General features: G+C 51.8%; 1 pseudogene across 1 annotated transcript in view; it reads left to right on the forward strand.

Moving 5' to 3' along the window:
- The first annotated feature begins 2,184 nt into the window (after positions 1-2,184).
- LOC311240541 overlaps positions 2,185-16,374 on the forward strand; it is a 30,286-nt pseudogene continuing 16,096 nt past the window's right edge. Inside the window, exons 1-3 of the transcript in view lie at positions 2,185-2,618; positions 2,652-3,095; positions 14,131-14,296. The product of the transcript in view is annotated as an uncharacterized misc_RNA (transcript). The remainder of the gene's footprint in view (positions 2,619-2,651; positions 3,096-14,130; positions 14,297-16,374) is intronic.

The raw sequence follows: 16,374 nt of genomic DNA on the forward strand, positions 1-16,374 counted from the left end.
TCCCTTTTTGTACACAAAGACATTCTAACTAGTGTCATTGATTCACACGAACAATGACACAAACGTCCCCGTTCCAAGAGCATGTGAATACGGATCATAAATGACAGTATTGATTCATATTTTACAGTGCGTCTCCCCGTGTGACTGGCAGGCGGGACCAGCAGGGGGCAGTAGCAGGCAGAGAGTGGCGGAGAGAGCTGAGAGATGATAAAGAGAGGAGTGCAGCGGAAGTCGTTCTCTTCTCGGCAGTGAACTTGACCACGAGAAGTCACGTCTAACGGGGGAGCTCTAGACAGCCCCGTTGCTGACGTTTATGCCGGAGTGCCCCGTGGAACAGAGACGGGTGATAGGAAGTACTGGCTAGTGGAGACGATATCCTAGCAGTACCAGTGTTATGATATTATGAACATTAAGTGCAGAGTCGGGCACTAAGAGTCGAGTTATACCTAGTTACAGTGAGCGGTATAAGTAGCGTGCGGCTAAGGATCACAGTAGCATTGCTCGTGTTATACCTAGTTACAGTGACGGTATAGTCTGCGTGCCAGAGACGTACGGGACATCCAAGCAGTCTGCCCGGGCGTCAACAGCTGTCTGCACCGGAGAGCAGCAGCACACCTGCTCAGGCTGCCTGCAGGACACGGGGAGTTCTTTACCACCAGCAGAGTTCGCCCAGCACCAGCTCAGCCAGCACTGCCTCTCTGCTATAGCTCTGCCTGCTAGCCCCTGCGGCGCGAGTGTTCGACGCCATCTTGCCTCCCGGACAACAGTGGAGTGACGAGGCGGCCATTTCGGATGAGTACAAACGAGCATTGATGCTCCCGACTCCATATACAGTATACAGTGTGGTGCTGCCCGCGGGCGAAGTTAACGTTGTTAACCACAGTTCAATAGGGGTACCCCAGACAATATATACCGGTATTAGCATAGGACTTTTGCAAGGTATTTTGTGGGCTCACTCTTTTATTTTATTCCTTTCCTTTGAGCGTGATAAGGTGTGTATTTCCTAAATAATTCCCGTTCTGTGAATCCCTTTATTCTCTTCCCTATGCTTCCCCCTTCCTTCCCCATATTCTCAACCGGGGACAGTAAGAGTGTAATTCCTTAAAGAAGGTGAATACTGTGGTCCGCCCAGACGTGGGCAGCGTTTAGTCTGGGTACCTGAGAGCACTTGGTGCCTGTGTGTGATACTGTAATTGACTTATGCTAATAATTCATGCCAGTAATTATTGTATGGATACCCATGGTGCAGTAATCACCAGCCGTAGCTTTGTTGTAACCAGGCTGAGTTACAATACAGTCATCCAGAGCGGGAGCACTGTGTGTGTCTTTCATTATTTCTAACCCTAACCCTAACCCTTTGCTACGGGTAATATATGTAATCGTAACCCCTTGCTATTCTACCTTTTCCATTGTAAGGGTTCTGGTCGTCTCACTAAGGGAGGGTACTGCTTGCGGGGGGAACCCAGTTATTTCTCTACCATCCGGTCAGTAGGTGTGGGAGGGAAAAAGGGGCAACTGTGGAGGGTGAGGGTGTGTTGGGGAGTACTGCGGACTACTCCAGAGAGAGGGAGGAAGACCAGAGTACCGGACCAGGTTTGTAAACCCTGGGCCTCATTCACCCCCACTACCAGCCTCCAGTTGACGCTCCGGACCCCAAAGACGGAGGTGCAGCTGGCCAGGGTGCTACTGTGTCTCGCTACCTATTGACCGCACCCCACAGTTCCCACGAAGCAGGGATAATCCACCCTGCTACATTTGGCGTCACGAACAGGATCAACATCCTACTCCACTCCCTTGTAAGTGACGACCCAGAGACCTGAGATGTCGGACAACGACAACCCGAAGCCCGATGCCAAAGCCGGGCCGTCCCGGGTGACGCAAGGAGGTGACTCGCCGCCCCCGCTCAAAGAGGAAGAGGGGGGAGCCGAGACGGTGCAGACCTTGACCGCCGAAGTGGAGTTCCTAAAGGGTCAACTCCAAGACCAGGCGGAAGCCCTAGACCACCAACACGAACAACTGGAGCAGGCCAGGCACAGAGAGTCGCATGCCTTGGCCCAAGCCATGATCCAACAGCTTCCTCCAGCGCCCCTCCCAGTGGTGTACGTCCAACGAGAGCGGAAGTGCAGCGAATTTGGAGGGGGGAAAGAGAGAGGAGAGCCGCTGGTGGACGACTGGATCCGAGACATGAAGGTGCATTTTCGGAGCAGCAGAGTGCCCGGTGACGAACAGGCGGAGTTCGTACAGCAGCATCTAAAGGGCGCGGCTAAACGGACAGTGCGCTTCGTGCTAGAAGGGACCGCCCCGGAGCCGGACGCCGTGTTCCGGGTGCTGCAGGAGACGTACGGAGACAAGACCTCGGTCAGTGAACGCCTGAGAGAGTTCCTCGACCGCCGACAAAGAGATGGCGAGACCGTGAGGGAGTTTGCGTATGATCTACAGGAACAGATGCGTCGCATACAGGGCCGGGAACCCCAACGAGTCGCGGATCCTGCCGCCCGGCTGCAGGAGCAGTTTGTGGTAGGCCTGAAGGATGGGATGCTGCGACGGGAGATGAAGAAGTCCATAAAAGAGAACGGAGAGCAGACGTTTCTCGAATTGATGATGGCGGCGATAGACTGGTCGGAGGAGGAGATGGTCCTGCCCCCCAATAGGGGTGGCGCCCAGGCCCTGGTCCACGCCGCAGCCGCAGAAGGACGAGAGGCCCCGATGAGCGGAGACGCAATACAGGGAGCTTTTAAGCGGCTCTTCGCAGGGCAAGAGCGGCTGGACGCACGTCAGGAGCAACTCTTCCAGGCCGTCCAACAGACGCGGGACGCGACCCAGAGAGGCGGCCCCGGACGGCGACGCAGAGACGACGCGCCCGCCGCTAAGCGGGAACTGCCCCGCCGGGACGAAGAGGGCAGGTTGATTTGCTATGCCTGCAATCAGCCGGGCCACATCAGCAGGGAGTGCCCCCGCCACGCCAGCGAGCCCCACCCAGCCCCTGCCCCCACCCCCGAAGTTCCGGGCTCGTCAGGGGACCGACCCGGATCCCGAAGGGCAGTCAACGGCGTCGTAACCGGAGTCGCCGACTCGGCCGCAGGGGGCACTAAGACGCAAGACATGGGGGAATGTCTCACCTTAGACGTCCAGATTGACGGGGTCGAGACCTGCTGCCTCTTCGACACCGGCGCCGAAGTCACCACCATGACCGAAAGCCACTTCCGCAGACACTTCCCGCGGTCGCGGTTGACCCCCTCCAACTGGATCACTCTCTTCGCCGCCAACGGGTTGGAGATCCCAGTGGTGGGGTGTCTCTACGCCGAAGTGAAGTGCCTGGATATGACATTTCCGGGGAAATGCATATTCATACTAAAAGACGATCCAGGCCGAGTGGCCACAGGAGACGCTATCCCGGGACTTCTGGGCATGAACGTGCTCGGCGGGGTAGATGGCCTGTTCAAGGGGATCAAGGGGATGCGGCCGGCGAGCCGAAGACGTGTCGACGCGGGGAGCGTCGCCATCCGCCGTGTGGTCGCCGCCATGGCCCAGGAAGCCCGAGAGTGTATCGCCCCGGGAAGGATGGGGTACGTCAAAGTGGCCGGCAGGGAACCAGTGGTCATTCCCCCGCACAGCGAAGTGGTCGTCCCAGGCCGTTGTGAGACGACAGCGGGGATGCGGCGTCCCGTGATGATAGAGCACACGCCGAGGGCCAACCTGCCTCCCGGACTATTGGTGGCGAACGTGGTGGCATACGCCCGACAGGGGAGAGTGCCTGTGCGGGTGTTGAACCCGACCAACGTCGAGATGGTGCTCCGACCCCGGGCCAGGTTGGCAGAGATCCACTGCCCCCGTCAGGTACGGCCTAAGGAGAGAGTGACCGTGGAGGAAGTGGAAGGAGGCGTCCGAGTGACGGCGATTCAGACTCGGGACCGCCCGCCAGAGGCGGAGCCGGACGGGAAGACCCGCGGGCTCGCCGTGGACGTACAGGCGAACCTGCAGGATCTCACACCGGCCCAAGTGAGTCGGCTGAATCAAGTATTGGAGAAACACAAGGCGGTGTTCTCCGTTGACGACGGGGACTATGGTTACACAACCACGGTCACACACTACGTTCCCACTGGTGACGCACACCCGGTCAAGCAACGGCACCGCCGAATACCGCCCCACGTGTTCCAAGAAGTAAAGAGACACGTGCAAGATCTGGTGGACCTGGGTGTCCTGATAGAGAGCTGCAGTCCGTGGGCGTCACCAGCCGTGATCGTCATAAAGAAAGACGGCTCCGTGCGGTTCTGCTGCGATTACCGCCGCCTAAATAACGTGACACACCGGGATGCCTACCCCCTACCTCGTATCGAGGAGTCCCTAGACGCCTTGGGGCAGGCCAAGATCTTCTCCTCGCTCGATCTCACCGCCGGCTACTTCCAGGTGGCGGTGAAAGAGGAAGACCAAGAGAAGACGGCTGTCACGACGCCCTTCGGCCTCTACCAGTGGACTCGTATGCCCTTCGGACTGTGTAACGCACCAGCGACGTTCCAGCGGTTGATGACCGCCGTGCTGGGGGACCTGGCCTTCGACGTCCTACTCGTCTACCTAGACGACGTCTTGGTGTTCGCCAGCGACTTCGAGAGCCACTGTCAGAAGCTGGACCTGGTGTTTGGACGGCTTCGGGAGCATGGACTCAAACTCAAGCCCCGGAAGTGCTTCCTTCTGAAGACCGAAGTCAAGTTCCTGGGACACGTCGTCTCCGCGGCCGGCATACAGGTCGACACCGACAAAGTGAAGGCGTTGGAGGACTGGCCGGCGCCACGCTCAGCGAAGGAAGTGAGGCAGGTGATCGGGTTCCTGTCCTATTATCGGCGGTTCGTGCCCCACTTCGCCCAGGTGGCCCAGCCACTGCACGCCCTGATGGGGAAAGAAAAAAAGGGGTTCGCCAAGGGCCGGCCCGAGGCCTTCAAGTGGACGCCGCAGTGTCAGACGGCCTTCGATCATCTGCGGCAGTGCCTCTTGACACCCCCGGTGCTGGCCTACCCCGACCTCCAGCTCCCCTTCATAGTGACCACCGACGGGAGTTACTTGGGACTGGGAGCGGTACTCAGTCAGGAACAGGAGGGCGTGGAGCGAGTCATCGCCTTTGCGAGCCGAGGCCTGCGTGGGTCCGAAAGGAATGACCAAAATTATAGTGCGTTCAAGCTGGAACTCCTCGCCCTGAAGTGGGCGGTCACCGAGAAGTTCAGAGACCTCCTGATGTACGCCCAGTTCACCGTGATCACCGACCACAACCCGTTGAGACACCTCGGCACGGCCAACCTGGGAGCAGTGGAGCAGCGGTGGAACGCTCAGCTCGCGGAGTATGACTTCGTGGTGCACTACAAACCTGGTCGACTCAACCAGAACGCAGACGCTCTGTCTCGCATGCCGATGCGATCAGAACCTGAAGTGGAAGACACCGAGAAAGACTTCCTAATGATAGCCGCGGCTGGCACCCACACCCGTCAGGGTCTCCAAGAACGGGCCGTTCCATTGTCCGTCCCCGCCCCAGTCGCCCGCGAGGGCTACGTCATGGTCCCAGCGGAGGAAGTGCGGGCCCTGCTGTGCCCTGGGAGACCGACAGAGACGCGGGAGGTCTCGAGTGTCGGCGCACGACGGATAGCGGCACAGAAGGGGAACAGCGGATATGACTGGGCGGAAATGCGACAGCTCCAGGCGGACGATCCCGAGTTGGGTCCGGTGTGGCGGGCGGTGGCACAGGGGGTCCCCCCCACTAAAGTACAGCTGAAGGAAGGAGACCCGAAACTCCGCAAGTTATACGGGCAGTGGGAACGATTCCGTCTGCATCAGCAAGTGCTGTTTCGGCGCGTAAGCGATCCCCGGGATGGAGAGGAGGTTCTCCAGCTGGTGGTGCCCACAGCCCTGCGAAGGAGGATCTACGAGACCCAGCACGAAGACGCGGGACACTACGGGGGACAAGGGACGGTGGTCCTGATGAGGCGAGGTTACTACTGGATCGGAATGGCAGAAGAGGTGAAGCAATGGGTGAAGCAATGCAAGCGATGTGCATTAGCCCGCGACGTGTTCCCTAAAGCCCAGGCACAGATGACCTGCACTAATGTGACGGCACCCATGGAGGTCCTGGCCATGGACTTCACCGTGTTGGAGAGGTCGGTGGGTGGCTATGAGAACGTACTGGTGCTGACCGATATGTTCACCAGATTCACTATTGCCGTACCGACCAAAGACCAGACTGCGAAGACCACCGCCGCTGCCATCATCAAGTATTGGTTCGTGTACTACGGTTGCCCTGCCCGACTCCATGCTGATCAAGGGCGAAATTTCGAGTCGAGCGTCATCAAGGAGCTCTGCCGACTGTATGGGATTTCAAAGAGCCGCACCACGCCCTACCATCCCCAGGGGAATGGGCAGTGCGAGAGATTCAATCGGACAATGCACGACATGCTGCGTAGTCTGCCCGCAGAGAAGAAGCGGGACTGGAAGGAGCACCTACCCGAGTTGGTACTTACATACAATTGCCACGAGCACTCCTCCACTGGATACTCTCCCTTCTACCTGCTCTTCGGGAGGGACGCTAGGATGCCCCGAGATGTCCTAGGGGGCAGAGACGTCATTGAGGAGGGGGCGGCGGACCTAGATGAGTGGGTGCAGAGTCACCACGAGCGACTAAAGGCCGCCGCGGAGGCCGCTGAGGCCACGGCGAAGCAGGCTTCCCATCGACGCAAGAGAATTTACGACAGGAAGAGCAGAGGTGCACTCCTGCGGGCCGGAGACCGGGTCCTGATACGCGACCACCGAATCCGGGGCCGTAATAAGATACAAGACAAGTGGGAGCCTACGTCATATGTGGTGGTTAAGCAGAGCCACGAAGGGACGCCCGTGTTCACGGTCAGGCCCGAAGCAGGGGGTCCAGAAAGGACCGTGCATCGAGACCAGCTCAAGACCTGTCCCTTCCCGGCTTCTGACCCGGAAGTGCGGGGGAGGGCCCCTCGACAGATCCCGGTGGCACCGCGGAGCTCGTCCGAATCAGACATCGGAGGTGCTTGCGGGCACCGGCGGGAACCGCATCCTAGGGCGTGTAACCACCCCGGTCCCCTGCGGGACGCCCCTGAGGAGGCCGTAAGCGCCGAGTCAGAGGTGGAGTCGACCCCTTCAGGAGAGGAGGGGGAAGGCGGCGGAGACGGAGTCGAAGAGGAGGCCGCGGGCGGTCCACCGAGGGCCCCGGAGGGTGAGGCCGTGGTCCGTGACCCGCCGACGGACACTGAGGAATCCGACACGGAGTCGGAGGCGGGGGAGGTGGAACCCCCCAGAGTGGAGGCCGCTCGGCCCCAGAGGAGCACCAGAGGTCGGCTACCCGCTCGGTATCGCCAGGACTACGTGCTCAAGAGCGTGTTCGCGGAACAGTGTGTCCAACTCCTGAGGGAGTGTGTAAAACTGTTGGCATAATGTGTAATTGTCAACCGATGTGTAAAACTGTTGGCATAATGTGTAATTGTCAACCGATGTGTGAAACTGTTGGTCTCAGGACCGTTTTCATGCATGCGTTTGTTTTGTTGTTTTGTTGTTAACTTGCAGAGGACTTAGCAAGTTCAAAGTGGGGGGAAATGTAGCAGTCTGGAAAATATGGTATATTATTCAGAACTGCTGACTGTGTTTATATCCCTTTTTGTACACAAAGACATTCTAACTAGTGTCATTGATTCACACGAACAATGACACAAACGTCCCCGTTCCAAGAGCATGTGAATACGGATCATAAATGACAGTATTGATTCATATTTTACAGTGCGTCTCCCCGTGTGACTGGCAGGCGGGACCAGCAGGGGGCAGTAGCAGGCAGAGAGTGGCGGAGAGAGCTGAGAGATGATAAAGAGAGGAGTGCAGCGGAAGTCGTTCTCTTCTCGGCAGTGAACTTGACCACGAGAAGTCACGTCTAACGGGGGAGCTCTAGACAGCCCCGTTGCTGACGTTTATGCCGGAGTGCCCCGTGGAACAGAGACGGGTGATAGGAAGTACTGGCTAGTGGAGACGATATCCTAGCAGTACCAGTGTTATGATATTATGAACATTAAGTGCAGAGTCGGGCACTAAGAGTCGAGTTATACCTAGTTACAGTGAGCGGTATAAGTAGCGTGCGGCTAAGGATCACAGTAGCATTGCTCGTGTTATACCTAGTTACAGTGACGGTATAGTCTGCGTGCCAGAGACGTACGGGACATCCAAGCAGTCTGCCCGGGCGTCAACAGCTGTCTGCACCGGAGAGCAGCAGCACACCTGCTCAGGCTGCCTGCAGGACACGGGGAGTTCTTTACCACCAGCAGAGTTCGCCCAGCACCAGCTCAGCCAGCACTGCCTCTCTGCTATAGCTCTGCCTGCTAGCCCCTGCGGCGCGAGTGTTCGACGCCATCTTGCCTCCCGGACAACAGTGGAGTGACGAGGCGGCCATTTCGGATGAGTACAAACGAGCATTGATGCTCCCGACTCCATATACAGTATACAGTGTGGTGCTGCCCGCGGGCGAAGTTAACGTTGTTAACCACAGTTCAATAGGGGTACCCCAGACAATATATACCGGTATTAGCATAGGACTTTTGCAAGGTATTTTGTGGGCTCACTCTTTTATTTTATTCCTTTCCTTTGAGCGTGATAAGGTGTGTATTTCCTAAATAATTCCCGTTCTGTGAATCCCTTTATTCTCTTCCCTATGCTTCCCCCTTCCTTCCCCATATTCTCAACCGGGGACAGTAAGAGTGTAATTCCTTAAAGAAGGTGAATACTGTGGTCCGCCCAGACGTGGGCAGCGTTTAGTCTGGGTACCTGAGAGCACTTGGTGCCTGTGTGTGATACTGTAATTGACTTATGCTAATAATTCATGCCAGTAATTATTGTATGGATACCCATGGTGCAGTAATCACCAGCCGTAGCTTTGTTGTAACCAGGCTGAGTTACAATACAGTCATCCAGAGCGGGAGCACTGTGTGTGTCTTTCATTATTTCTAACCCTAACCCTAACCCTTTGCTACGGGTAATATATGTAATCGTAACCCCTTGCTATTCTACCTTTTCCATTGTAAGGGTTCTGGTCGTCTCACTAAGGGAGGGTACTGCTTGCGGGGGGAACCCAGTTATTTCTCTACCATCCGGTCAGTAGGTGTGGGAGGGAAAAAGGGGCAACTGTGGAGGGTGAGGGTGTGTTGGGGAGTACTGCGGACTACTCCAGAGAGAGGGAGGAAGACCAGAGTACCGGACCAGGTTTGTAAACCCTGGGCCTCATTCACCCCCACTACCAGCCTCCAGTTGACGCTCCGGACCCCAAAGACGGAGGTGCAGCTGGCCAGGGTGCTACTGTGTCTCGCTACCTATTGACCGCACCCCACAGTTCCCACGAAGCAGGGATAATCCACCCTGCTACACATGCATTTCTACATTTTATTTCCTATTTTGTTTATTCATCCCAGTATCTTTCTTTCTTATGTGTGGAATTCTACAAGGTGCGCGCACACACACACACACACACACACCTACACACACACCTACACACACACACACACACACACACACACACACACACACACACACACACACACACTTACATTTAGTCATTTAGCTGACGCTTTTATCCAAAGCGACTTACAAGTTCTGTACGACAAGACAGCAAGAAGGGTACAACTCTATCAGCTGAGTAACAATGTTCATCAAATTGTTGCGTGTTACAGTGTAGGTTAGTTTATTAGGACAAGTGCATGAAGGTTAGTCACGGTTAGATTTTTTTTTTTTTTTTTTTTAATAATTTCATATAATGGTTGAAGAAGTGAGTCTTTAGTCGACGGCGAAAGATTGGACGGGATTTGGCTGTCCTAACTGGGATGGGTAGTTCACACACACACACACACACACACACACACACACACACACACACACACACACACACACACACACACACACACACACACACACACACACACACACACACAAATCGAAGTAAAAAAAAAAAAATTGAAATGAAAAAAAAAAATTGAAAAAAAATAAATTTTATTTTTAATTTTTATTTTTTTAAACTTCGATTTTTTTTTTAATGTTCGAAGCTTGTGCCATCGAATCGAACGTTCGAAGCTTCGAAGCATTTAAGACAGCCCTACTGATGATCCTCCTCTACCAGCATGACCAACCTCTCCAGATACTGATGATCCTCATCTACCATGTCAGTATGACCAACCTCTCCAGATACTGATGATCCTCATCTACCATGTCAGCATGACCAACCTCTCCAGATACTGATGATCCTCATCTACCATGTCAGCATGACCAACCTCTCTATATACTGATGATCCTCCTCTACCAGCATGACCAACCTCTCCATATACTGATGCTCCTCCTCTACCATGTCAGCATGACCAACCTCTATATACTGATGATCCTCCTCTACCATGTCAGCATGACCAACCTCTATATACTGATGACCAACCTCTCATATACTGATGATCCTCCTCTACCATGTCAGCATGACCAACCTCTCATATACTGATGATCCTCCTCTACTATGTCAGCATGACCAACCTCTCCATATACTGATGATCCTCCTCTATCATGTCAGCATGACCAACCTCTCCATATACTGATGATCCTCCTCTACCATGTCAGCATGACCAACCTCTCATATACTGATGATCCTCCTCTACCATGTCAGCATGACCAACCTCTCCATATACTGATGATCCTCCTCTCCATATACTGATGATCCTCCTCTACCAGCATGACCAACCTCTCCATATACTGATGATCCTTATCTACCATGTCAGCATGACCAACCTCTCCATATACTGATGATCCTCCTCTACCAGCATGACCAACCTCTCCATATACTGATGATCCTCTACCATGTCAGCATGACCAACCTCTATACTGATGATCCTCCTCTACCATGTCAGCATGACCAACCTCTCTATACTGATGATCCTGCTCTACCATGTCAGCATGACCAACCTCTATATACTGATGATCCTCTACCATGTCAGCATGACCAACCTCTATATACTGATGATCCTCATCTACCATGTCAGCATGACCAACCTCTCTATATACTGATGATCCTCTACCAGCCAGCATGACCAACCTCTCTATATACTGATGATCCTCCTCTACCAGCATGACCAACCTCTATATACTGATGATCCTCCTCTACCATGTCAGCATGACCAACCTCTCTATACTGATGATCCTCATCTACCATGTCAGCATGACCAACCTCTCTATATACTGATGATCCTCTACCAGCCAGCATGACCAACCTCTCCATATACTGATGATCCTCCTCTACCATATCAGCATGACCAACCTCTCTATATACTGATGATCCTCCTCTACCATGTCAGCATGACCAACCTCTCTATATACTGATGATCCTCCTCTACCAGCATGACCAACCTCTCCATATACTGATGATCCTCCTCTACCATGTCAGCATGACCAACCTCTATACTGGTGATCCTCCTCTACCATGTCAGCATGACCAACCTCTCTATACTGATGATCCTGCTCTACCATGTCAGCATGACCAACCTCTCTATATACTGATGATCCTCTACCAGCCAGCATGACCAACCTCTATATACTGATGATCCTCCTCTACCATGTCAGCATGACCAACCTCTCCATATACTGATGATCCTCCTCTACCATGTCAGCATGACCAACCTCTCCATATACTGATGATCCTCCTCTACCATGTCAGCATGACCAACCTCTCCATATACTGATGATCCTCCTCTACCATGTCAGCATGACCAACCTCTATATACTGATCCTCATCTACCATGTCAGCATGACCAACCTCTATATACTGATGATCCTCCTCTACTAACTTGTTCCTGTTTGCGGACGACTCAGCCCTGCTGGTCTCTGACAAGAACAAGTTACAGGTTGAAAAAACCCTCAGCTCAGAACTAGGCAAAATCTGCATATGGCTCGCTGATAACAAACTATCATTACACATGGGCAAAACAGAGTCCATTCTCTTCGGTTAAAATAACAAACTCAGCAAGACCGACGGCTTCTCAGTTACAGTGGGTGACAATATTGTCACAAGGAAAGAAGATATTACCTACCTGGGTTCCATCCTAGAGGCAAATCTTTCCTGTGACAAAATGGCATCCAATGTAATAAAAAAAGTCAACCAACGAACTCGATTCTTGTACCGGATCTCCTCACTGGTAAACAAGAATACCCTAAAGACTCTAGCAGGAGCACTCATTCAAGGGTACTACGACTATGCTTGCACCTCATGGTACCAAAGCACCTCAAAGGCGCTAAAAACAAAATTACAAACATCTCAAAACAAACTGGTCAGACTACTGCTTGACCTTACTCCTAGAACCCACCTCACCCCTGCCCACTTTGACAACCTAGGATGGCTTAGAGTAGACGACAGAGTACAGCAACTTGCAATGGGCCTGGTCTACAAGATACACTACACGACCAAGGTACCCATGTACATGACAAAATACTTCCCAAAGGTCAGTGAATACCACGATCACAACACCAGAGGGAGCTCCACAAATCATGTTAAACCCAGATTCGGCTCAAACAAGGGACTAAACACGTTTCGCAATTATGCCACATCAATGTGGAACGCCCTACCCAAAGCTGTAAAGGAATGTGAATCACTACCCACTTTCAAAAACACTCTCAAAAAACACCTAAGGGAGACTGCAACTCGAAACTGGCCCCTGTAAATGTCCGAACACAACCCCCTCCAATGTACAGTAAATTACCAAGTATGGTCTTGTCAATAATCCAATGTACAGTGTTTGTTTGTACAGGTGTACAGTGTCCCCCACCCACCCCTCCTACCCAACCCCCCCCCCCCCCCCCACTCCTACCCAACCCCCCCCCCCCCCACCCACCCATCCACCTCCAATGTACAGTCCCCCCCCACCTACCCAATCCAATGTACAGTTTCTACGTCTAATGTATATACTCTTTTCTTTCTGGACTCTTTTTGTATCACAAACAGTACTGTAATTGCAAATCTGGTATGTCATAAATGTATAGATGTAGCAGTACTGTCTATCGGTATGTCATGTATGTCACATATGTTACGATGAATTGAAAATGGGGGACCCTGATGTAAACAAGACGAAAGTCTTTCTCTGGTCTGCATCCCCTTAACAATTGTATGTATTGAGCTGTACTGTACTGTACCCATTCTGCAATCTGTTAATAAAGTTTTCAATCAATTCAATCAATCAATGTCAGCATGATCAACCTCTCTATACTGATGATCCTCATCTACCATGTCAGCATGACCAACCTCTCTATATACTGATGATCCTCTACCAGCCAGCATGACCAACCTCTCCATATACTGATGATCCTCCTCTACCATGTCAGCATGACCACCCTCTATATATACTGATGATCCTCCTCTACCATGTCAGCATGACCAACCTCTCTATATACTGATGATCCTCCTCTACCATGTCAGCATGACCAACCTCTATATACTGATGATCCTCATCTACCATGTCAGCATGTCCAACCTCTCTATATACTGATGATCCTCTACCAGCCAGCATGACCAACCTCTCCATATACTGATGATCCTCCTCTACCATGTCAGCATGACCAACCTCTCTATATACTGATGATCCTCCTCTACCAGCATGACCAACCTCTATATACTGATGATCCTCATCTACCATGTCAGCATGACCAACCTCTCATATACTGATGATCCTCCTCTACCATGTCAGCATGACCAACCTCTCTATATACTGATGATCCTCCTCTACCAGCATGACCAACCTCTCCATATACTGATGATCCTCCTCTACCATGTCAGCATGACCAACCTCTATATACTGATGATCCTCCTCTACCAGCATGACCAACTTCTCTATATACTGATGATCCTCCTCTACCAGCATGACTAACCTCTATATACTGGTGATCCTCCTACCAGCATGACCAACCTCTCTATATACTGGTGATCCTCTACCAGCATGACCAACCTCTCCATATACTGATGATCCTCCTCTACCATGTCAGCATGACCAACCTTTATATACTGGTGATCCTCCTCTACCATGTCAGCATGACCAACCTCTATATACTGATGATCCTCCTCTACCATGCCAGCAGGATCAACCTCTCCATATACCTCGACCACAGCACTGGCATGCATCGCAAGCTGAAAAATGTGTCTGAACTGGCTGAGTCTCTGGGCCCTGAGTACTGCAGCACTCTGCTGGGATACTATGTATTTTCTGGGGAAGACTGTACCAGCGCCTTCAAAGGCAAGGGAAAGGTGAATCCCTTGAAGAAGTTGCAGAAGAACCCTCAGTTCCAGAAAGCTTTCAGTCAAGTTTCAAGTTTCAAGTTTCTTTAATAGTTGTCATACAGAAGTACAGAATACTTTTATACAAAATGCTTCTTACTGTTGCGCTCCAGAGACTGTGCAAGACAAGATAAGTATGAAATAAAATAACATAGTAAAATTAGAAGTAAAAAAAAATGAGGTCACAGTGTTCAGTTTAGACATATGTACAATGTTCGATGCAGAATAGACGTAGTTACCATACAATATACAATACTGTGCAGTGTACTAATATACAATACTATATAGTGCAAGGCAGAAATGGGGAAATGGGACGAGTTGCAATTTAGGTACAATTCACAGTAGGTGTACGAGTTGTAGTGCAAATCCTTTATCAATAAATATAAAGTGTAAGTGTGTTTGTGTGATCTAAAGTGTGGAGAGTGGGTGCTGCAGTGTGTTGTTTGTTTGAGTGAGTGTGTGCGTGTGGGTGTGTGTGCTGTGTGCATTTGATGGTTGTTGCATAGTGATTATTGTTCGTTTAGCAGCCTGATTGGTGCATTATGGCTGGTGACAGATGAGCTCCAACAGGAGATGGAGTCCTTCACTTGCATTATGTATGGCCATGGTCGGATGAAGTCAGTTGATGCTGTGCGGGCCAAGATGCTGCAGAAAATGGTGGGTCTTGATAAAGTCCTGGATGCAAAATCCAAAGTAGACCTTGAACGCCTGCCTCCTCCCAAGGCCTGTCTCATCCCACATGTACAGCGAGTCAACTTCAGAGTTGCCTGCTACAAAAGAGCAGACCAGCCAATATTTGAGATGCCCAAACCCTATGATCAGGATATGGGCTGGGAGAAGATGATGAATGAGGGGGTGTTAGAGCCTGTCTGGACGATTGGACCCATCCTCCCTCCTTCTCTTGTTGACGTACTGGCCCAGAAAGTGGAGTCAAAAGAGCAAGAAGCTAGTGAGCGGTGAATGGAGTAGTCGCATTTTTCTGAGCTCCCTCCTCAACTTCAAATTTTGTATAAAAAACACACGTTTATCTAACAGTTTGCTTTCAAAAGTATCAACAGACTAAATATAACACTACCGCTGTGGAAAGTGTATGGAATCTACCGATGGGAAGGGGCCAAACAAACAAAAAAAAGGCAACCGCAGCCAGGGGGCGTAGCTGGGGGGGGGGGGGGGGGGGTAGCTTAGGATAATTCCAAGGGCCCAGCACTTTTTTTACTAGACATCACTCAGGTGTATTATTGATGCTCTCATTGATACTATGTTTGTTTCTGAAGTGTGTGTGTGTGTGTGTGTGTGTGTGTGTGAGATATATAGAGAGAGAGGGGGGGCTTTGGTAGACTATTGCATTGGTCCATTAATTGAAGATGAACGCAATGCGACATCCTTTACTAGGCTCACCCACCAACAGTGCAGGTGCTGAACTGCTGATCCGAATGTATAGGTAAAAACCATATTATGCGTTTTCATCAATAAAAAAATGGTCAAAAAAAATTCGGCTCACGCGCTTACGCGCGCTCGCATTCACTTGGGGCCTACAAATACATTCTTTCATGGGGCCCAGAATCTGGAGCTACACCCCTGTGTGTGTGTAATTATCATTTAGACTCATCAGTCTAGTCTCGAGTTCACAAGATCTTCCCTCACTCAACTAAGCCATTCTGATTTGACTGATGTGAATAAGGCACTGGTTGTAGTCACCGCCCACAATTAACAATTCGCTCAACAACAGAGCGAGTGGAATTTCTTCCTCAAACAGAGGGTGCCGGCAGAGAAAGATCGAAAGAGAGATGGATAGAGAGGGAGAGGGACAGGAGCTTCTCTCTCTCGGGGAAGCACACACGCATTTTACACACAACCTCGACCGGCGAGCGGGGAAGCACACACGCATTTTACACACAACCTCGACCGGCGCGCGGGGAAGCACACATGCATTTTACACACAACCTTGACCGGCGCGCGGGGAAGCGCACACGTTTTACACACAACCTCGACCGGCAGACTGTGGGTGACTGTCACTCAAAGCGCTTATGGGCGGAGCCAGGCCAAAA

The sequence above is a fragment of the Notolepis coatsorum genome (assembly GCF_963971535.1).
Source record: "Notolepis coatsorum genome assembly, chromosome: 14".
NCBI classification, from domain to species: Eukaryota; Metazoa; Chordata; class Actinopteri; order Aulopiformes; family Paralepididae; genus Notolepis; species Notolepis coatsorum.